Source organism: Saccoglossus kowalevskii, chromosome 5 (genome assembly GCF_978046115.1).
Source record: "Saccoglossus kowalevskii chromosome 5, keSacKowa6.1, whole genome shotgun sequence".
Lineage (NCBI taxonomy): Eukaryota > Metazoa > Hemichordata > Enteropneusta > Harrimaniidae > Saccoglossus > Saccoglossus kowalevskii.
This window is the reverse complement of record NC_140645.1, coordinates 13,134,269-13,158,068: the sequence shown is the minus strand read 5'-3', so window position 1 is coordinate 13,158,068 and position 23,800 is coordinate 13,134,269. Positions and strand designations below refer to the sequence as shown.

Below are 23,800 nucleotides of genomic sequence, written 5' to 3'. Positions count from 1 at the left end.
ATTGATATGAAATATATGTTTTTTCCCTGTGTGATAGTCACGTGACACCACAATTGTTCGAGCTTTTGGGTAAGTAATACAAAGCCTGAAGCGCATCCTGTGTTTTTAAACAAACACCGAGTATTAGCGTTATTCAGAATTCACGCAAGGACATACATGTACATCTGCCATATCTGAAGCACACATTAAAAATTGACAGGTTACGGCTCACTAAAAAAATAACACTATTTATAACGGTTGTTACTGCTGAATGTTTGTCAACTCTGACTAAATGATCTAAGAGTAGTAGAACCCAAAATTACGAATACGAGTTTGTTTTTTACATATTTTTATAAATACATTTTTTTTGATAATTTTGAACCAGATCTTGTTCAACAGAAAAAAGTAAGCATTAAAACCACTAGACAAAAGTTGGCTTCATAGGGGGAAACAAAAACATTTTCTGAGGCTCTCATTTTTAATGTGATAGTTGTCAAGTAAATTAACATACCTACTAAAATAAATTTCTAACATGTGCACAATCAATTCCTTAAATCATTTTTTCACCTAAAATGATTATTGTTTTACAGAAAAACATATTTTTTCAATTGATATTAATGTTCCTCTTGGGAAATTGGTTCCTTTTAATTGCTGTATACATCTACCATGGCTTTGTTTATTTGTTAGTTTTTTTTTTACCAAATAATGCTTAAATCTCATCACCTTCATCTTACCAAGCTGAGAAATCACCCTCCCCCCTCAAAAAAAAAAGAAAGACAATCCCACTATAATTCATTATAATTCACACCATGATTTGAGCAATCACCATTGTGTAAAATTAATTCATTTTTAACGTTGCATGAGAATGTTTAATGGAGAGGTATCAGAAGAGAAATTGCAATGCACATGAATAGGGGCCAGCAGTTGATCAGCAAGATGTTTTCACACTTTCTTATAAAATATATCATGCAGAGCAGAGAGAGTGAAACAACTGAAATTGTACATCCTGTTTGTAAAATAAAGGAAGTTATTCTGGGGAATATCTTCTGCCAAACGCAGTGATTGCAATCATCAGTCAGGACAATTGCAGAAGAAATGAGAAGAAAGATGAAGCTTACCTCCTGATGGAGAAAGAATGAGCCTAGTGATCTCCGTACGAAATCGCTGTATCACAGACCTCAGATATGAACTGGAGACGATACAGAATTCTAATCATAGGTACGGAACTTGTAATAATTGTCTACGAACACTATCAATCATCTATCGCATGGTGGTTTTACTCGTAGAGCAAAAACTAGGTGCATTGCTATGCGATGCCTAAAACACAATTGTTGACAACGTGGCTCCCTAGGTTAGTGGTAATTCACAATAGATGACGCCTCTGATTGGAGATGCTTATCTATACGTAATGTAACTGCACTTTGGGCTCATCTTTATTTCGATATTTTCACTTTAGATTTTTTACATCATCTTAGAGTTGCAGCCAGGAGGAGGAGAAGAGAGAAAAGATAAAAACTGATAAACCTATCACCATGGATACTAAGGTTGGAGAGGCATACAATTCAATCACTGTCTCCATTTCTCACATCAGTATTGTAATGTTGACAGTATTTTTAGCGCTAGAAAATAAACTTACTGCAAATTACATTTATTTCCTCAATTTTTGTTGTGAAAGGTTGTATAAAATCAGATCAAAAACTTTATTTCTCACTCGACCTTTTTTTTTTTGCATTAATTTCTAGAAATTCAGAAACTTTTTGTTTTGTCTATTTCATCCAATAAAAATTCAATTTCACGATGAAAGAATCTAAATACTTATTCAAGTACTAGATTCGTTGCTATAGTAACCTGATCACCACCATAACCAGGAAGAAAAATGTCATCTCCACGATATTTTGATATCAACTGACATTAATTAGTTCACTCAGTTTCAAAGCAGTGAATTGCGACAAATCTGTATTACGGTCATAAGAAATATATTTTACTGAAGAAATGTTTTTGTGGTCAGCATTATCCATCATTTAAAAAGCAGTTACTCACAACATTTTTTTTCCTGATTTCTATCAATATATTGTGAAAATGAGAAGAAAAAAAAGCAAAAAAAAACACTTGCTGAACTGAGTACTTGTTTATATACATTTAAATTTAAAGATGCTACTTTTGAAAAATAGAAATAATGGAAGCATTAACACAATATGTTTCGACATACAGTTAAATAAACTGATCCTATGTCTCAAATACATATTCCCAACACATAAATATGCATATTTCAGTGACAAACCATTTTATTGACAGGGGTGGTATATTTGTGTATGTTTCTGGCTATCAATTACTTAGCGAATATTGTTTTACAAAGAATTAATAATTTTTACCATTTTTGTCTGACAAGATGTCTTTCAACACCTCATCCGAGTTTGTTAATGGTTTAACCCTTACTTTCAATGCCAAGATTATTCATCTTGATGTACAAATCATGCATGACTTCATATGTGATACAAGCGAAGAATGATAAGATAAATAACAATAATAAATTTGATATGTTAATAAGAAGATTTTTACTAATATTTGGGTATATTTATACATATGACTGGGTGAATATACAAAATATATCTATTCTGTGATTGGGTAAATAAATATAACTGTTTTGTGATTGTGTGGATACAGTACACCTGCTTTGTGATTGAGTGAATACATCTACTTTGTGATTGGATGAATACACCTGCTTTGTGATTGGCTAAATATTATTGTTTTGTGATTGGATGAATACACCTACTTTGTGATTGGCTAAATATTATTGTTTTGTGATTGGATGAATACACCTACTTTGTGATTGGATGAATACACCTGCTTTGTGATTGGCTAAATATTATTGTTTTGTGATTAGGTGAATACACCTACATTGTGATTGAGTGAATTCACTTGCTTTGTGATTGGATGAATACACCTGTTTTGTGATTGGATCAATACATCTGCTTTGTGATTGGATGAATACACCTACTTTGTGATTGGATGAATACACCTGCTTTGTGATTGGCTAAATATTATTGTTTTGTGATTGGATGAATACACCTGCTTTGTGATTAGATGAATACACCTACTTTGTGATTGGATGAATACACCTACTTTGTGATTGGATGAATACACCTACTTTGTGATTGGATGAATACACCTACTTTGTGATTGGATGAATACAACTGCTTTGTGATTGGCTAAATATTATTGTTTTGTGATTAGGTGAATACACCTACTTTGTGATTAGGTGAATACACCTGCTTTGTGATTAGGTGAATACACCTGCTTTGTGATTAGATAAATATATCTTCTTTGTGATTGGGTAAATTCTGCAAAACTAATTTAATTGTAGAAGAAACAATTTTGTGACGAGAAATTTATGGCAGTGAAAATTTCACTGAGATTTCAGTTTTGTAAAATTTAGTTATGAAGTGCCCCTCAAACTTTCTTTTTTATTAAATTTAACCATTTTTTTAGCTCAATTTTGATACAACCGGCCAGGACAGAGTTCTGTCTAACAAGTGTCTTTGAGTGTAAAGAAATGATTGTTATACGATGCGAGAACAAATCAAGACCACTAATGCTCACTTCCACTTGAGCTGGCAAAATTAATACGATATATTCTAATTACTTATGTATGGTTTAGTAATTCCCACTGGTGACTTGGGGCGAGTGTGCAGTTAACAGTGTCTTCATTGACCGGCAACTGTAATCAACCGTAACAAATGAAGGAGTATTTACATTGTGAGAAAATAAACAATTTAACGGTTATTGTAAGATTACTCTAAACCGATAAAATTCTGCCACTGGAAACTTTCGTAATTTGATTTTGAAGACACTGGTGTCAGAAATGCTTGACGTGTGTTATTTTTAAAATTTTATTAATTAAGTCCTCTGATTGATCTTTAACACATTACTGTGACTCAAGGTCTTAATCCTGTGTGCAAGAAGTTAAATTTTGTCACTATTTACAAAATAAATCTTTATAACTGTTTCCATATTTTAATAATCAAAAATGTTGATCAACACTTGTAGCCGAGGGGAAATTCTGTTCATTTGCTCCAAAATGAGCGAAGAAATTATTGAAAAATACATAACAATGTGCAAAATCTTGTCCCAAAAATTTTGGCAAAAAAATTATGACATTCAACGGATTCCATAACAGCCTCAAACCCAGAAAATTTGTTCTGATTAGAAAAAAAAAAAAAAATTTTTATGTAAAAGCAAAATTGAATATAATGAGAAAATGTGCATAAATTTTACAAAACCAATTTGACTAAAATCTTTTTTCCTGGGCATAATTTTAGGTGATCATTTCCAAATTGTGTAATTTTCTATAAAATCTGATTTTCTGTCAAAATGAAAGTAGGTGACAATACATACATGTACAGTATGTGTAATCAAAATCAGAGATAATTTACGGCTGTGTTCAGGTCATATCAATACACAAGTCGATTGAGAAGTGACTGAGCAATTGATGTTTAGTATTATTTCAGCAGAAATATTCAGTTGAATAGAAGCATTTATAAAAGACAAGATTTGATTTGTTGAAATAACCTGCCATCAAAGAAGCTGTTTTCTGATTGGCTTGAAGATTTGATGTTGAGGTTGTGCAGCCAATCAGATACAATCAAGTTATTAACATTGCACCATACGAGTACTAATTGCTGTTATCCAATCTAAAATATTCTAAATTGCGATGATAAAAAAGGTATCGTCACACAATTTCACTTTCTCCATATACTGTTCGAACACACACAAATTGACGATGAGTAACGTGACGTCTATCATACAACATCAGCAGCTACATTTCACACAGAATGACACAACTATAATTAATATGGATGATGGTTATTGATAATAATGATAAATGTACTCATCAAAATACACATGTTCTTTAACATAAGCCAACATTTTTTATAAATTGCTGAGTCTTTTTCTTTAATGGATAATGCTTATTCGTTTCACTACAGTCACCTCGTTTTGATTCAATTGAGCACTTATTGTTTTTACGAGTGTTATTCGCAGCGTAAATTGGACACTCCATAATCTCATTATAAACTTCGAGCTGAGAATGTAGAATTGTGTAACAAAGTTATTTCTCACTTAATTGCCTTAATTTTTTCATCGGGAGAATTCCAATTCAAAATACTTTTAAAATATTCCATATATGCGCTTTTAGTCGGAAAGGGTTACATAGGTCTTGCATTAGTCTTTTAACGATGAAACACGTAAATGCATATTAAAAGAAATCAATTGAAAAGTTTTTCAAAACTAAATGGCTGTTAATGTGTGTAAAGAAAAAAATGTTATGATAATTTAAATGACTGTCACCATAGCAACCACACGATTAACATTTTTAAGTGGTGGTTAAAAAAGTTTCCTTACTCTTAAAATGGCTTATAAATGTCAGTTCAAAAGTTTTCAGGCCCACACGGTGGCACTAGTCTCCCATAATGCATTGCAAATTACATGCACAGCATATGATCACGGAAATCATCACTAAATCCTGAAGCGTATTCAATCCACTCGTATTTCAAGTCTGCCCATGAATGAAAATCAGAAAATGGAACAAGTTTGTAATAAGAACTTTTCAAACTATCTGGCTGAAAGATTTTTTGTGGTTAGACAACATAAAATTAATGTTTTTGCTATGGCTGTGAAGAAGCCTAGAAGTCTAATAAATCCAGAATGACGATTCAACTACTAGTTGATTATTAAATGCTAAATTTATTAAGCTATAGAACTCAGATATTGTACAAAATAAAAATAAAACAAATTTATTCCAAAACCTGACTTTATTTTATACTGTTTTTTTTAAACTGTGGCTAATGTTTTTTCAAATTTAATGTTTCGTATCCACTGATGAGCAGTGATAATGTGTCAGGGCAAGTGTACCAACATTTAAAACACCCGCTCACTCACTCACTCACTCTATATATATATATATATATATATATATATTTTAAACTATACACCCCTACAACACAAGTGGTTTGCGCCATTTTCATTATCGCCTCCAGTCCATATGTGTACTTAAATTCTTCGCATGGTGGCTCACATATTAATAGGCACCATCTTTTTCAAACACAAATATAAAGCCTGAGGCTGGACGGTACTAGTAATATTCGTAAAAGAAAGAGAGCCGCAAGATACTAGAATGAAATGACATGACAGGACAAAAGAAGTATTTCCTTGATAACGACTACTATCATCCAGTAAAAATTGATTCAGCGACCACGCAACATCTTTACAAGAGCTGGCAGACAAGAAATGTCAAAAGTAACATTGGTTTATGAAAAAAAAAATATTTTGTTATACAGAATTTTTATCTAGAAAATGAAAGATTTTCAAATTTAGGATGGTTAAGAAAAGTCTTCCAGGAGGTAAACGAACTAAAGTGACCTCTAGTCAATAAAGACAATTTGGATCTGGCATAGCAGTTTACCCAGGGTCCTTTGCAAGTTTTCCAACTATTGGGTCAACTGACATTTAGAAACAGTTGAATCAGATTCAGAATTAGTTGATACTGCCATAACAGTGATATGTGGAAATGTTGGAGGACTTCACACAGTGAGAACTTCTCAAAATAATTCAGGACGAAGATAAAACATAAAGTGCGTTATTCCCTGTCAGATTTGTTTACAGTTAGTGGAAACAGAATCAGTTCATTCGCCTGTCAAGAATTACAACTTAAGATGAGTTGAGACAAAATAAAAATCGAATGAGTGGTTCTGGATGAATCTGATAGAACACACATACAGACAGTGTAAACTCGTAGGCTTATATTGTGCACACAGGAAGCAAACATCAGTTTCCAACTTCCGTGTACACTCACCATAACATAATGATATTAAAATAATATTGTTACTACAGGAAACATCCTGTCAAAACAGTCCATCAATGCTTCATTTAAATCATGCCAAAAAGTTAAATCTTTTAACAATATTTTATAGCGTGCAATTACATGTAATTAGACACTGATTTATCACTCATTAAAATAATAATGACAGCAATTTTATCTATGACAGACATATAACAAGATTTGAAATATGTGAAAGCATATTTTAACATGTAACCTGTTTTTAAATCTGCGCATGTATACATGATACCTGAAGTGGACGCTGCACATGTACAAAATTGTAGATCACTAGTACATGTGTATCCATGCTCAAAAATAATAAGAAAAGTTGGCCTAAAGATCAAAATATGCATCCATTGCATATTATGTCAGTATCATAGAAGTTACTGATGTCAGTGATGCAGCTTTAATAATCAGATATTGGATGTAATTTGCACTTGCGTTGACTTCCCTGCTGTTTTTTTTTTAGATTGTGCATACATTGCAGAAGTTGAGATCTTACACATAGGGTCCCGAAAAAACACTAACTGATGGTGCTATACATGCAAGAAGTGAATTATTACATCTTTCAAACAAAGACCTGAGTTCAAATCCTACCTTGGGTTAAACACTAAAAAGTGTTGACCCTAACCCTGGGTGAGACTCGATGGGAAGGCCAATTCCACTGGACGAGAATCATTCACAAACGAATGCAACTTTGGGGAAACCTCCATGGTAAAAAAATTAAGGTCCCCAGGTGCTTGTATTTGACCAGGCCTGGTTGATGCCAGGATAGTGCAATAAATTGCCATAATGCTATTATGATAGGAAGATGGTCACACAAAGCTGCCACGTAGTGCCAAACAGGAATATCGTCTCTGTGGCAAGTACTTACACTTGCAAAATAAAAAAAGTCAGGAGAGACAGCAGTGGCATTCAATGTCCTGAATAATATTATTTAAAACAAGCCATGCATGGCACAGTCCCCGTTAGTTATCAAATTTATAATATATAGTTTTGTTTATAGTAATATAGCTGAAATATAACCATGTCAGGAATATGATTTTTCAACATTAAAATGATTGACATTTGTATCTGATCGTCAAAAAAGTACTTGTCCATATTGAGAGATATTGCTCTGGAACAGCTTTCAAAATCAGCCATTTTGAATACATGTATATATATAACATGATGTATAACAAATATATAAAATTTAAATATAATCAGTCAAAGCATTTAGGAGATATGGCTCTAGAAGCCCCATCATTAAGACAAAATGGCTGCCAGTCAGCCACTTTGAATCCAATCTGAAAAATAAAATGACGTGCATCAGAAACCTGTAATGTCTAATGTACAAAATGTATGTTCCAAGTTTGAACAAAATCCATACATAAATGCCAGAAATGCTTGATATTTGATGATTTTTTAGCACAAAAATGGCCACCATTCAGCCATTTTGAATAGGATCATCAAACCAATATAACTGTTTATATATGACATGATGCATAATGAATATTTAAAATTTGAATATAATCAGTCAAAACAAGTCGGAGATAAGGCACGAGAACCACATTCATTAAAACAAAATGGCCGCCAGACAGCCATTTTGAATCCGATCTGAAAAATAAATGATGTGCATCAGGAACCTGTAATGTCTAACATATGTACCAAGTTTGAACAAAATCCATCCATAAATGCTTGATATTTGATGATTTTTTTAGCACAAAAATGGCGACCATTTGGCCATTTTGAATAGGATAGTCAAACCAATATATCTGTCTATCTATGACATGATGTATAATGAATATTTAAAATTTGAACATAATCAGTGAAAGCAAGTCAGAATTATGGCACGAGAACCACATTCATTAAAACAAAATGGCTCAGCCATTTTGAATCTTATCTGAAAAACAAAATTATTTGCATCAAGGTCCCATAATGTCAAATGTACTGTGGAATACTTTATTTTCGCTGGAATTAATTTTCACTGAAAAGGCTTTTTGGGCGTTTTGTGTGGAATTAATTTTCACTGATTTTTGAGTTTAATTTGAAATATAGAAAAAAAAGTATATTCGCTGGATTTTATTTTCACGGAATCATCCCTTCAGCGAAAATAGCGAAATTAAATTCCAAGCAAAAATAAAGTATTCTACAGTATATATCAAGTTTGAACAAAATCCATCTGTAAACAACCGAGAAATACTTGTTTTTGATGATTTTCAGCACAAAAATGGCCGCCATTCAACCATCTTGAATCAGATCGTGAAACAAATTGACGTGCATATGTATACTATCCTGTATGATGTATGTGTGAAGTTTGATTGTGATTGGTCCAGGCATTTCTCAGATACAGGTCCGGACGCACGCACAGACGCACACACGCACGCACGCACAGACACACGGAGGTCAAAACATAAGTCCCCGTTTTCGGACTGCGTCCGAACAGGGACTAAAAAGTTACACTGCTTGGTGCAGGTAATTCCCAAAACCAACAAGCAAACTTAGCATGCTGGGAAATTTGCTATTTAAATTTTTATATAAATTGAGTAACAAAATTTATTTTTATTGTGGCTGCAGCTGTAGGCTAGGTGAACATAGAACTTAGTTTCTTTTATTTTCGAGATAAGAGATTGTTTAAAGGAATAGGGTTTCCCGCTCCATGTCTCCAGGTGTTTTTCATTTACAATCAGTATTACCATTTCTCTCCTGCTTTTTTTTAACATATAGGATTCCAATAATGGCGAACAACGACATCTGTTGGTGATACATATATACATCACTTAAGGTGGCGTACTAGTAGCACATGTTAAAATTTCAATTTTCTGCGCTGTAACCGTCGCATGGTTCCAAACCTAACTTGACACAATGGGAGGGATGCTTCACACATCTCTGGCCGCTGGGTTTGTGAGAACACCAGTATAAGAACAGTACAACCACACACTCTGAATTCATGCATGAACATGTTTTGTAAAACGTTCTCTGATTCGATACATTAGTATATACATAAAAAAACTGTCCAATGGTGCGATACGTAGCCTGTAAATCTACAAGGTGATCGAACAAAAAATTCAGAAATGACAGATGCCGTACGACCCGGGAATGCTGACGTTTAAAGATGAGACAAACTACAATTTTTAATATGATTACTGAATACAGAACATCTTAGAAGTATCACCACTGTGCTATAAAATTAATGTCTCATCTGTGGAAGATGTGAATCGTTCAGCAGAAAAACTTAATGTGAGTTTATGCCTGCAGCACCAGAAACTTCAAAATGCTGTTTTGTTTCTGTCAGTCGCTAGTTACTGTGTATGTGGTTTGTACTAAACCATAAATATGAATCTTTCTATGTGCATAGTTACAATACTATATGTTGTTGTCCAAGATTCAGTTTTATATTTCTATCTAGCAAATATTTATTTTGGCCATTTTGGAGCCGATTTTTTGTGTCAGTGGGTATGGTTTACCGGTATTGGTTAGCATGGCCGCCTGCAATTACAAGGCGATATATGCAGTGTGTGTGAGTTTGAATCAGACGTTGTATGTGTAAATCTTTTTTTGTTTCGTTTTTGTGCCATGCGACAGTTCCGGACATTGAATATCACTGTTGTCTTTCCTGACTTTTTTTTGTGTTTTACAAATGCTGACACATAGTGCATTTTTGCCACAGAAGTCATATTCATATTTGAGACTACATGTCAGGGCTGTGCGGCCATCTTCCTATCAAATGGCAATTTGTGCTATCCTGGTGTCAACCAGGCTCGGTCGAACACAAGCACCTGCGGACCTTACCCAAGGTTTCCTCAAAGTCACAATGAATCTCGGCCATTGAGTCTGTGGCACACTCACCTAGGGTATGGGTCAACCCTTTTGATGATCAGCCTGAGGTTAGATTTGAACTTGATCATGAGTCTGATGCGACAACCACTATGCTACCTTTGACCGGTTGTAAACGTGTAAACGTTTGTTTGCCTATAATTATATTAATATTATTATATTCATTCAAGTTACTATAAAGTAAAACTCAAAATATATTATTATTTAATTTATATCCATTTGGTAATCATATATAATTATACAGCTGATGATATGAGAACATCTTTGGATTTGAAATATTACATCCACTGATTTGAGTCGCCTTGCATCTACTGTAAACAAATCAATCTTGTTTTCTCTATTTAATAACGGATTTTGTGGTAATGTGAGATTGTCATCCGCAAATCCGCAACTTGCATGAGAAATCACATCCCAAGCCCTGGAGGTATGGGATTCTATTTCTATTCTGTTCTCAAGGTTGGAGCAACGTCACAGACTGTTCTATGTTGCTAAGATACCACTGTACTATGTATTTCTATGGGGTCTGCGCAAGCTGCCGTGAAATACCAGTCGAAGAGTTTTCACCCTTTGTTTTAACTGTGATGGTTGCCAGGCAGCAAAAATACCTGGATGTCCATCCCCGAGAATAGGATATGATTATATAAAATTTTTAGCAGCTTGAATTCTTTTGTGGTTGGGGAAAGTATAAACTTGAATGTGTCCCACAAAACATTTGAAGATTTCCCAGAATAGATTAGGAAGCAAGTTTTTTCATCAATGGGTATACATGTATTTATTGAAAAATGAAACAGAGTCTATGAGATACCTCCTGTAAGACTGCTCACAAAATCTAGACTAAAAGTGCACGACCAGCACGTGGAAATGTATACAACAGTAACAAAGTTCTGGCGCCAACTTAGACGCATAAATTAAGAACTTATTTAGTAACAATGAATCACCTACATGCAATAGATGTAAACGATTGAATGGAAATAAATGATTATTCGAACCCGTCTCTCAAGATGGAAATTGATGTAATGCATCTTATTAAGTCAACTTTCATTTAAATATTACACCACAGTTAAAAAAGGAATAATTATATTATTATAGCATAATAAATAAATACTGTAATTGAATCAATAAGAATTAAATGGATATGGTCTGACATTAATAAAATAATATTTTATAATAATAAACAACTTTTCATAGACAAGATGGATTTTCAAAATTATTTTGCCCATTGTTTGAGGTTTGTTTTCAGGCCGACATTCTCGTCAGGCTAACTTACTCATCGCGCACATTTGAAGTCGTTTACGCTCCAATATTCCTTGAGACTTATAACTATGTTGTTTCTGACACTGTAATAGACTGTTACTTTCACAGACAGGGTCAATAACTGACGATAACATTCAATAGAAATACTTTTATCCGAACATAATTTTAATCTGACAATTCATTGAATATAAATTACATGTGTCAACCCAAATTTACAGTTTCAGCCAAAAATTAATTCCACCAAAATAAGGTTACGTACAGTGTTATAGATCTAGCATGATAGTTTAACATTCCTAGATTTTACCCAGGGTTGCACTATCTATTAAGGTAGTCTCCAACTATTCAAACTTATAGAGAATGCCCACGAACGTTGAAGCGTTATTTTTGCAAACTTTTCTCAATGAAGCCTAAATTTCATTGAAATTGGAAAATCAGTGACACATTCTTTTTTTTTAATTCAAATACATCTAATTCAAACTGTATTTTGCAATTTGTTAAAGCGTTATTTTTGCAAACTTTTCTCAGTGAGGAGCCTAAATTACATTGAAATTGAAAAATCAGTGAATCTTTTTTTTAATTTAAATACATCTATTAAATTCAAACTGTATTTTGCGATGCAATCACAGTATTGAAAATTAGATTGAGAAGAACACTGATAGATGAGCATTTCATCTCACTCCATTGAAAAGGTGTGGGTTTTTTTAGAAAAATGATCAATAAGAACATTAATGTGTGAGTGAACCTTTTTTTTCAAGTCATGAATTGACAAATGCATGTACATCAATAATCTTGCAACTGCACTCATTATATATTACTCCACTACATGCTTAGCTACAATGCTAGTATTATCTTATCATGCTCAACTACTGGCCATAAATTTAAGTGCTTGTGAAATGACATCAACATAAGCATTATGTCAATCATTTTAGTGACGGGTGATTATGGAGTATTCCTTGTGCAGAGCATTTAAACTGGCCAATGAAAATAAAGCGACCATATTTTATTTCAATTACAAAATTACAAAATCTTATAGGGTGTGATGTTCACATAAATCTGAATGGGTAATGTGATATTACTAGCATGACAGCTAGGCATTAGTGCAATGTTGTAAAGTGACTGGATTATGGGGGATTCTCTGTGCTAAGCATTCAAATTGGCCAATAAACATATTTGAGTATCTTATTTCCAGAGACCAATTATGAATTCGCATAGTGTGCAACATTTGCATAAATCTGAATGGGTAATGAGATATTACTAGCATCACAGCTAGGCATTAGTGGAATGTTGTAAAGTGACTGGACTATGGGAGATTTCCTGTGCTAAGCATTAAAATTGGCCAATAAATATATTTGAGTATCTTATTTCCAGAGACCAATTATGAATTTGCATAGTGTGCGACATTTGCATAAATCTGAATGGGTAATGAGATATTACTAGCATCACAGCTAGGCATTAGTGGATTGTTGTAAAGTGACTGTATTATGAGGGATTTCCTGTGCTAAGCATTCAAATTGGCCAATAAACATATTTGAATATCTTATTTCCAGAGACTAATTATGAATTCGCATAGTGTGCGACATTTGCATAAATCTGAATGGGTAATGAGATATTACTAGCATCACATCTAGGCATTAGTGGAATGTTGTAAAGTGACTGACTTATGGGGGATTCTCTGTGCTAAGCATTCAAATTGGCCAATAAACACATTTGAGTATCTTATTTCCAGAGACCAATTATGAATTCGCATAGTGTGCAACATTTGCATAAATCTGAATGGGTAATGAGATATTACTAGCATCACAGCTAGGCATTAGTGGAATGTTGTAAAGTGACTGCATTATGGGGGATTCCCTGTGCTAAGCATTCAAATTGGCCAATAAACATATTTGAGTATCTTATTTCCAGAGACCAATTATGAATTCGCATAGTGTGCGACATTTGCATAAATCTGAATGGGTAATGAGATATTACTAGCATCACAGCTAGGCATTAGTGGAATGGCGTATGTAGGATTCCACATAGATTCTTGAATTGTTCTACTTTATGATCACAATGGAATAAAACTAACTCAGATAAGCTTTAAAATGGCAAGTCAACCAACCATCTCGAAAAAAACCTCTATCATTCCTTCCTATCAATATATACATCCTTGTATTTGCACGTTTTGGTTCTTGATCACAGAAAGGTTGATCAGGTCAGGTAAATGGCAATCCCATGTATGAGTTTGGAAATGCCACCTCAATTCATTGGTTCAGTAGTGAGACTCAGATGTTCGGTTTCATCGTCTCCAGGGAAACAAGTCCACAGCGGTAGAAAGCATAGAAATCTACTACTATGAATCATTTGTACTTTTTTTTCGCAATGCCAACTGAATAACAATTTTTTTGTCTGTATTTTTAGAGAAAATATCTATAATATATAAAATAGGACGGTTAGAAACTAAAATTAGCATAGTTTATCCAGCTAAATGACGGCAATTATGAATGTTGTTCACAAAATATTATAATTCTCTCAAAAATATTTGGTTGAAAATTAAATAATAAACAAAATGATGAAAAAATTTGGTGTGTGTGTGTGTGGGGGGGGGGGGGGGGGCAGGCAAAACGGACAAGTTGGGCCACATTTATCTATTTATTTGTGTTCACATGTATGCCCACAGCTCAAGTATTTTGTGTGTTTTTTCAATTGGTTAAGGGTTATCGAATCCCCAAATGATAAAATTTCAATAATTTTCTTAAATATACTGCTGATGCACATAAAATCATGAAACGCAATCATTGCTTAAAAAGTAATGCAAAATCTAAATAAAATATATGAAAAAAAATAATTTCTGTCAGAACTTGTTTGTCAGTGAAAGGTACAATGATATGACTCATCGCATCAAATGACCAAAAAAATCATGTTTTTTGAGTAAAAACTCTGAAATCCAACAGTTTGGCAGAATTAATTTTATACCAAATTATAACCACGCATAAATTTGACAATTAAAATGAAATAAAAAAAAATCAGCAGAAAGCAACAATTTGTATCGGAAATGTACAAATATGCGCAGCAATGCCAATTAACCTTTTTACTACCAGACTTTCTCGCCCAAAATTTTTTTGCATATTTTTCTTGAATATTCTTAAATATTTCTGGAAATGAACCATGATTTTGGAGCCAACAGATGAAATTTTAGTCAATTTTCAGTTTTTACTCAAAAAATGTGGCTATTTTTGTCCCAATCTTTTGAAGGAAAGTGCAGACGATATAGGGGACTATTTTGTGAATTTGCGATGAAAACAGGGAACTGGTGGTAAAAAGGTTAAAAACAAGTTAAAATTCATACAGGTAGCTTATGACTCATCCACCTGAATGATTAAAAATATATGTGACAATGCGCATGTTAAGCGGATATCTTGACGAAACTGAGAAAAGAAAAGAAAAAATGCAAATATAAAGTTCAACTAGTGTCTACGAAGAATTCTGTTTAATTTATCATTTAATCATAATTTGATTAATTAAATATGATTTAATTTTTTTTTTAATTTAATGACGTATTATTTATCATTTATGGTAATGTGTTTTTTTTTTTCGTATTCAATTTAGATAATGTTGTTTAATACATCATACTGTAAATCATGTGATTTTCTCTGCTAAGAATTTTCAGGATTTGGTCATTTTATGGTATCTATAAAAACAAAATGTTGTGAAAGCTGCTGTGTTGTAAGACTAAAAAAAAATCAAAATTTTCACAGACCCATGAAAGTTTTGTATCTCAAATCAAATTTCTTTAAAGTGATTCATAGTAGTTATTAACTACTGTAGAATACTGTATTTTCGCTTGGAATTTATTTTCGCTATTTTCGCTGAATGGATGATTCCGTGAAAATAAAATCCAGCGAATATACTTTTTTTCCTATATTTCACATTAAATTCATCAAAAATCAGTGAAAATTAGTTCCATACAAAACGCCCAAAAAGCCTTTTCAGCGAAAATTAATTCCAGCGAAAATAAAGTATTCCACAGTATTACCCCGGTAAGCGCAATCGATTTTCATACCAAAATTTTGGAGCAAAATTTTGAAAATATTCATAAATTATTCAATTTTTTGCTAATTTTTTAACCAGATGAACTAAAATTTGCTATTGCTTACAGGTTTTAAACTAAAATTTTAAAAATTTTAAAATTGGAAAAATGTTTTCGCAATGTAAGTGCGAAAAGCAAATATGCTACAGAAATAAGGTTGTTAAGTGGTTCGGAAAAATTTGTAAAAGTATATTCTGTAAGAGAATTTTTCAAACTTAACTGAAAGAGGAATAAAATTACTTGAACTGAAAAAAATCCAAACGTAGTACATTATCTAATAATAATTTAAAAGCAGTTTGTGATGAGAAAGAATCAAATTATAGAGGGAAAAAAAATCATGCTGATATTAGAGCAATTGGCATCGAATAGTTTTTAAATGCATACAGGAAGGGCTTGGAACCCTCTGCAAGTCATTTGAAAAGGCAGCCGTACTGCTGAAAACTGCACATTGGGGTTATTGTCACACGAGACAAATTGGCAATTTTTTAACACTTTTTAATGATACGAATGAGACAAAATCTTTGCGTCTGAGATAACAATTATAGTCTGAGTACTCCAGCAGTTATTGAAAAAAATCACACTGTTGAGTTGAATTGAAAATAGTATGAGTCTTTTAGTAAGGATTGAATGCTTAAAGAATTCTATAATAAATTGTATTTGTTATTTAGTAATTGGTACACATAGCATCAATAACAAAACATATGTATAAGAAATTTCATTGTATGAACTAAATATAGTCACGCACGCTGTTCTATCGTTCACTAAATATATATTTGAATATTTTTTTTTCATTCATACGAAGTCCACAATTCACGCCAAGACCACCCCTTAAGCTTCCTCTCATTTCCTTCAACACAACCCCCTAAGTTACATTTTATTGCACAGAACCAGGCATCTAATGTACAATGCACTTCACCACAACCCCCTAAGTTACCTATCATTACACACTACCAGGTATCTAATGTATATTGTACTTTAACACAACCCCCTAAGTTTCCTATCATTACACACTACCAGGTATCTAATGTATATTGTACTTTAACACAACCCCCTAAGTTACCTATCATTACACACTACCAGGTATCTAATGTATATTTACTTCAACACAACCCCCTAAGTTTCCTATCATTACACACTACCAGGTATCTAATGTATATTGTACTTTAACATAACCCCCTAAGTTTCCTATCATTACACACTACCAGTATCTAATGTATATTGTACTTTAACACAAACCCCTAAGTTTCCTATCATTACACACTACCAGGTATCTAATGTATATTGTACTTTAACACAACCCCCTAAGTTTCCTATCATAACACACTACCAGTATCTAATGTATATTTACTTCAACACAACCCCCTAAGTTACCTATCATTACACACTACCAGTATCTAATGTATATTGTACTTTAACACAACCCCCTAAGTTACCTATCATTACACACTTCCAGGTATCTAATGTATATTTACTTCAACACAACCCCCTAAGTTTCCTATCATTACACACTACCAGTATCTAATGTATATTGTACTTTAACACAACCCCCTAAGTTTCCTGTCATTACACACTACCAGTATCTAATGTATATTTACTTCAACACAAACCCTTAAATTACCTATCATTACACACTACCAGTATCTAATGTATATTGCATTTCAACACAACCCCCTAAGTTACCTATCATTACACACTTCCAGGTATGTAATGTATATTGTACTTTAACACAACCCCCCTAAGATACCTATTATTGCACACAGATACAAGTAATCCAATACCTGAATTGGATCACTAAACTATGCATCAGGTGTCCATTACAATTCCTCAATCAGACCCTCCCACAGAAGTTCCTGTTACATTCCCACTAGCATTCCTCATCTGGACCCTGGAAGTACCCCCCTTAAATTCCCACTAGTTTTCTCAACAAGACCCTCCAAGTTCCCCATTATATTCCCCTACTATATTGCAACAAATATCCCTTAAATGGGCCCTCCAAGTTCCCTGTTATATTGCAAATATTATTTCTCAACAAGACTCTCCAAGTTCCTCATTATATTCCTCCACAATATGCCCTGTTATATTCCAACTAGTATTCCTCAACTGGACCTTCAAAGTTCTTCATTATATATTCCTGCAACAAAAACTCAACTGGATTCGTTTGTTACAATTATACAAAAATCTCCCCTCTAATAATCAATAATATTCATCTCTCAGTAATATTCAATCTATGATATACAGCGATAAATTTGAGAAATAAACACAAAAAAAGTTATTCATTTGGAACACATCAAGTATACCCCTGGAAAATTACTACAGAAGAAAATGAGATAGTTGTGTTTTTCATGTTTCTCTGAAATCCAATTTGAATCATCAATCCATCTCATGCATCCTAAATATGAGAACAAGTAATTCAATTTGGAAATATTCGTTAACTGTACGTCTGATGTAACTAATTCTATTACCTTTACGTCATGCAATATTTGGTCTAGTATATCACCATGGCGATAACTATCATCCGCAAACCATGGAAACAGAATATAAAATCTATAGGAGAGATGTCGCCCTAATAAGCATGACCTATGACCCAAGCAATGCAAACTAAAAATACATCTTTAGATGGAGGAAGCATTTCTCTTATTACTAATTATAATGTCTGGTTGCCGTGGCAACAGTCTGGGAGAGGAAATCACAGAAAAGATTTCTTTTTGTATGAGTTTATAAGTCTGTTGTGCAGTAACCGGTGAAGGAATGAATAAAAGAATGTTCTGATTTGGATTCTGTCGTTCGTCTTTGGAAAGATTTAGAATGAGCCATTCAAGAATGAGAATTACTGCTTCTGACTATTTTTTTCATCTAAGTAGGTTAATCAATTAAACTTGTTAATTTTTCACAAAATGCGATAATTTGAAAAAAAACGCATAGTTGGAGTGTAAAAGTTTAAACTTAATGTATTTGTCAAAAGCATTTTTATTTATATCTGTATTTAATTATTCTGCTATAGTAATGTGCATTGGCAGGTGAATGCTAACAGGTGGCACACACCTATACATATTCAGTATAAAACGAAAGGTTTTATTTTTCTTGAAGTAATCTGGTACTTACTGCAACAAAATACTGTGGGGGGGGGGGGTGTATAAGTACAATGAGAATTGAAAAAATAAAAGCTCAAACAACCGACAACTTTACGACTCCCTCCCACTGAACACTTTTCTCACATACGCCACTGACTTGCGTTCTCTTCCACTGAACACCGTTCTCGCATAAATCTCCAATTTACGTTCCTTTTCCACTGAACATCATTCTCGCATAAGTCCCTGATTTACGTTCCCTTTCAACTGAACATCATTTTCACATAAACATCCAATTTACATCCCCCTTCAGCTGAATCCCATTTTCTTAACTAGGAATAAAAGAATCCTGGAACTAACAACAGACATTTTTTTTCTTGACAATCAGATCATTAAAACAACACAGTCACCACACAATGTTGTATTCGATGAAAGTCCCATGAAAAATGTGTAAAACCAAATGCATTACCTTGACGCTTTAAATTCAGTTGTGCAAGACAATTTTTTGTGTATTTTGCGATTCACTAAGAATCGCAAAATGTGTTGGCTGTGTAAATTTCACTAGGGTATTTAGAGTACTGCATATGAAATATTATACAAACAAACGCCATTATAGTCACCAAATCTTAAAAATTATTAGTAGCGAAAATTAACAGCATTCTATATTATCTATATTTTTATATTATGTTGTAACACAATTTTTTCTGGTTAAACTAAGCCTTGAAAAGTCAGGTTTTCATTGCAAAGCTTACCCCAGTATCCATCTTTATTTTATTCATAAATCCATTCGCGTCTAACTTTATGACTACTACAGTTAAAAAAACGAGCTTTCATTACATTTTTTTATTGTTTTCTAGTTGTTAGTAACTATGCTGTACTTTCTAAAGTCATTGTTGTGACGTGTCACTAAATGAATAAATGTAAATGTTAGGTTTAGATCTGAAGGTTGTTGCTATTGCAACAAAGTTGTGGGCAGCCATTTTGCTAAGCCATGTATGAGATTCTAAGAAAAGGGTTCAGAACTAAAAATCAATGTGGATTTCAACAAACAAGGAAATTTAGTTTTGGCTTCCTTTGGTTCATATCCTTGATATGGGTGCCAGTGATTAAGGCAGGATAAATGTCGCCAGGAATACTGCAGGTATACCCATGATGAGTAATCAAGTATTTCCTGGAATCCTAGGATGAAAACACTGATCACCATAGAAACTAGAATTCACAACTGTAAATCAATTTCAACATATCAAATTTTATTTTCAAAATTTGGTAAATTAATGGTCATGTAAGAAGATGACATATCATGAAAGTTGTTGTGATTTGCCATAAAAAACGTAGATCTCGTTGTTAATTTGGAGAATTTATAGAGAAATGTGAATATATTCCTCAAATCTATAACATTTTTATCATTGGTTAATATAATAAATGTATTTAGCATTTTTTTTCACATATCACGTCATATTTACGAACAGCATCCGACAATTTGCAAATCAACATGTTGAAGTATGAATATCAAACACTGACGGTTCTCACCCTTGATGGAGGGCGGAGTGTCCCACTAGTGACACTAGAGGGCAGCAGACTGACCAATAATAACAAATCAGACAATATCCTCGGGGGCGGAGCTACGTCACAGACGTTCCACATTGCTACGACAAGCACCACTGTACCATGCATTTCTATGGGCTCTGTGGAACACCGGTCGAGCTGGTGAAAATTCGAGAAAACAATACAAACTCAACTTTGAAGTAATCCCGAACAATCAAATTTATATATGTTACACACGTAGGGCTAATCTTGTTGCACTGTTCAGAGGAGTCTCAACAATCACCCCGAAGTACCGTTTTATGCGAGTTTTGGGCCTTTGTTTTCACCGCCGCGGGTTGCCAGGCGGTGAAAATGCCCGGATGTACGCCCCCCCGAGGATAATACTGTTTTCTCGATCAAGCATTAGAATATAGTTGCTACTTCATGCAGTGGTCTTTGCACTGTTTTTTGTTCAATAAAAATTGTTGTTGACTCGCCGAATGATATAAAACATGAGCTGCTATTTCTTGCAATATATTTAATCAAAAATACACATAATAATTATCAAAATACAGTTTCTGACTGAATATTTACTAAAGGTTGACAAGCAGGATATTGTTGCCAGTGTTTGGAGAAAAGCTGCTGTGACACTTGGCCAGAATAAAGATCGAATGACTGAGGGAAAATGAATCAGTTTAAAAATACAGCATATCACATGAATCAGTAAGGAGACAATAGTTAGGCCAGGTAAAAAAAATTCTCTGTTTCTCGTTTCATGGAAATTTTAAAATGAGGCGGCGGGGCATTTTTTTTTTTAAATAGTGAGCTTAAATAGGGGAAACTTGAGACAAGTGCAAGTACAAGCGCATTTTGGAATGCTTTAGAAGGAAAAAAACGTCTGAGGCACATATAAGAGAAACAGAGATATTTTTTTTCTCAGCCTTAGGACAAATTTACACATTGACCCTTGATCCATTTCCCTTTCTTTTTTATGAAATTCAATAAAAGCGATGATAGTCATGTTGCATAATTATCAAGCATTTAGGAGAATTACAAGCAACCAATGACATCATCCTATTTAATACATTGATCTCACCTGATCAAAGTCAATTTTTTTGTCAGGGAAACTTTTAATTTTCCCACTAAAATTTTGAAGCAGCATTTTGCGTCTAATTATATATTATTTTTTGGAAATTTTTTTTGTTAATTTTGGACACAATAATGAACATCTCCAGAGTTTGATAATTTTTTTAAGTAAGGGCATAAAAATGAAGAAAATTGAATATTTATATATTTTGCTGAGTTAGCCCTGCCTTGGGTCGACCCCTAAATCAATATACAAATCGCGTTTGTTAGGATCCTGCTATAATTTCAAGACTTCCTCATACTGTTTAATACTGCTAATAACACTCCACAAAAGTTCAGTAGTGTCCTATATAATTTACTTTGCAATATATCATACTATTAAAGGCAGCCATAGTAAGCTTTCAGCCTGACGTCTAAGCAATATCTAGTATTAAAAGTCACTGAAAGTCTATTAGGAACAGCAGCCTCTGTAGAGTCGTATAAATTATTGACTCCTCTAGACACACCAAGATTATAGCAGTCTCTTAACTCGGATACTAAAAATCTTTATCAAACTTCCCTTACAAGCCTAGATACAGGATAATAAACCTAGTTAGGCCTGCACAATAAATAAATGTGCCATGCATTTTTTAACGGCAGTTATATTTACTGAATAGCAGGCATGAATTAATTTTAATATTTTATGTTATGTAGTTTAACCCATGAGTAGAATAAAGTTTAAACGAACATATATATATATATATATATATATATATATATATATATATACGTGGACAGAGAAATTAAGACACGACTACATGAGTAAAGTTCACTCTACAGTACTGTTTCGTAAGGTACATGGAGTACCTCACTCATCAGGAGTTAAGACTTTATTAAATAAACCACCGAAACAGACTACGTTATAAGCGCTACAGATTTGCATAACAATGGAGTGTGTTTACGATATTAAAACTAGTTGTTGCATAGCAACGATTTGGCTCTGTGAAAGAAAAAAGCTCATTTCTTTTATTTAAACTACAGTAATGTGGTTGGAAAATTATAATATATTTCTCTCTAATACATAAGTTGCAACATTTGCTTGAAGTATTGTATGGTGCAGCACGCGATAACACTCCATTTGATGTCGTAATCGATGTTATTGTCTTTTAATGACCAAGCGTATTTACTGAGCTCTGTTGCGTTTCTCAATGATTGGTTGCGTAGCAATGCAGTGTGGTTTCTGTATATATATATATAGCTTTTTTTGTGATATACTGGTAAACATACCCTCAGTCTTATTATCTGGTAAACTTGTTTAAAGAGCGATGGTCTCCACACCACGCATGTTCAAGACTTCTGTTGATAAACTTTCACTTTCCCACAATCCAATGCTCTCACTTAGTGGCAAGCATGAATACGAATTTGAAACTGAATACAATGTGCACTGAATACTGACTTCTTGGATTACTGACTTTTCGAAATACTGACTTCTTGGAATACTGACAATAAATTTTAATCATTCCAAGAATTATGTAACATCTCTTTCTTTGTACTCATTGATCTGTATAGCAATAAAAGTCGCCATCCTTGTTGTATGGGACCCACATCTCTTGCATGCGTGGTACAATAACCACCACCTTTTAACCTGTGTGCTATTTGCTATAATCATTACAAAACCTGGTGTTATACCAATAGGTTTCTGAATTTTGGCCACAACAAAAAAATATATGGACCTGGAAGACCCACCATGTCTTACTGGAAGATTATATGACATTAAGGCAATTTTCTACTCCATGAGATGTTTAACATACACAAAAGGCAGTCATTTTATAATGTACATATATGAATAAAGACGTCAAATTTCAGACTCAGGCATTCAATACGTCATGCATACTTTCTAAAACACATTCTTTCACAGCATAATCTCATTTCTTCTTACCTCTGTGAACCTCAAAACTATCAGACTTGGGTAATATCTGCAGATGAAATAATCCAATAGGCAAATTGTCAAAATCCTTGAAAGTTCACAGAATTCGACCTGAAATGAATCAAAAATAAATATATAAATTACTGAATAATAATTTTTAGTTGAGTGGCAGTTTATTGTTATAGATTTGATCATCATCTACGATGGGGAAAGGCAGATTTTGA

General features: G+C 33.4%; 1 long non-coding RNA gene across 1 annotated transcript in view; it reads right to left on the bottom strand.

Annotated features, from left to right (window-relative positions):
* Positions 1 to 23,800, bottom strand: part of LOC146745527 (uncharacterized) — a 148,087-nt gene that overhangs the window by 62,979 nt on the left and 61,308 nt on the right. The window contains exon 2 of the long non-coding RNA XR_014929411.1: positions 23,589 to 23,687. This is a non-coding gene — a long non-coding RNA (uncharacterized LOC146745527). The remainder of the gene's footprint in view (positions 1 to 23,588; positions 23,688 to 23,800) is intronic.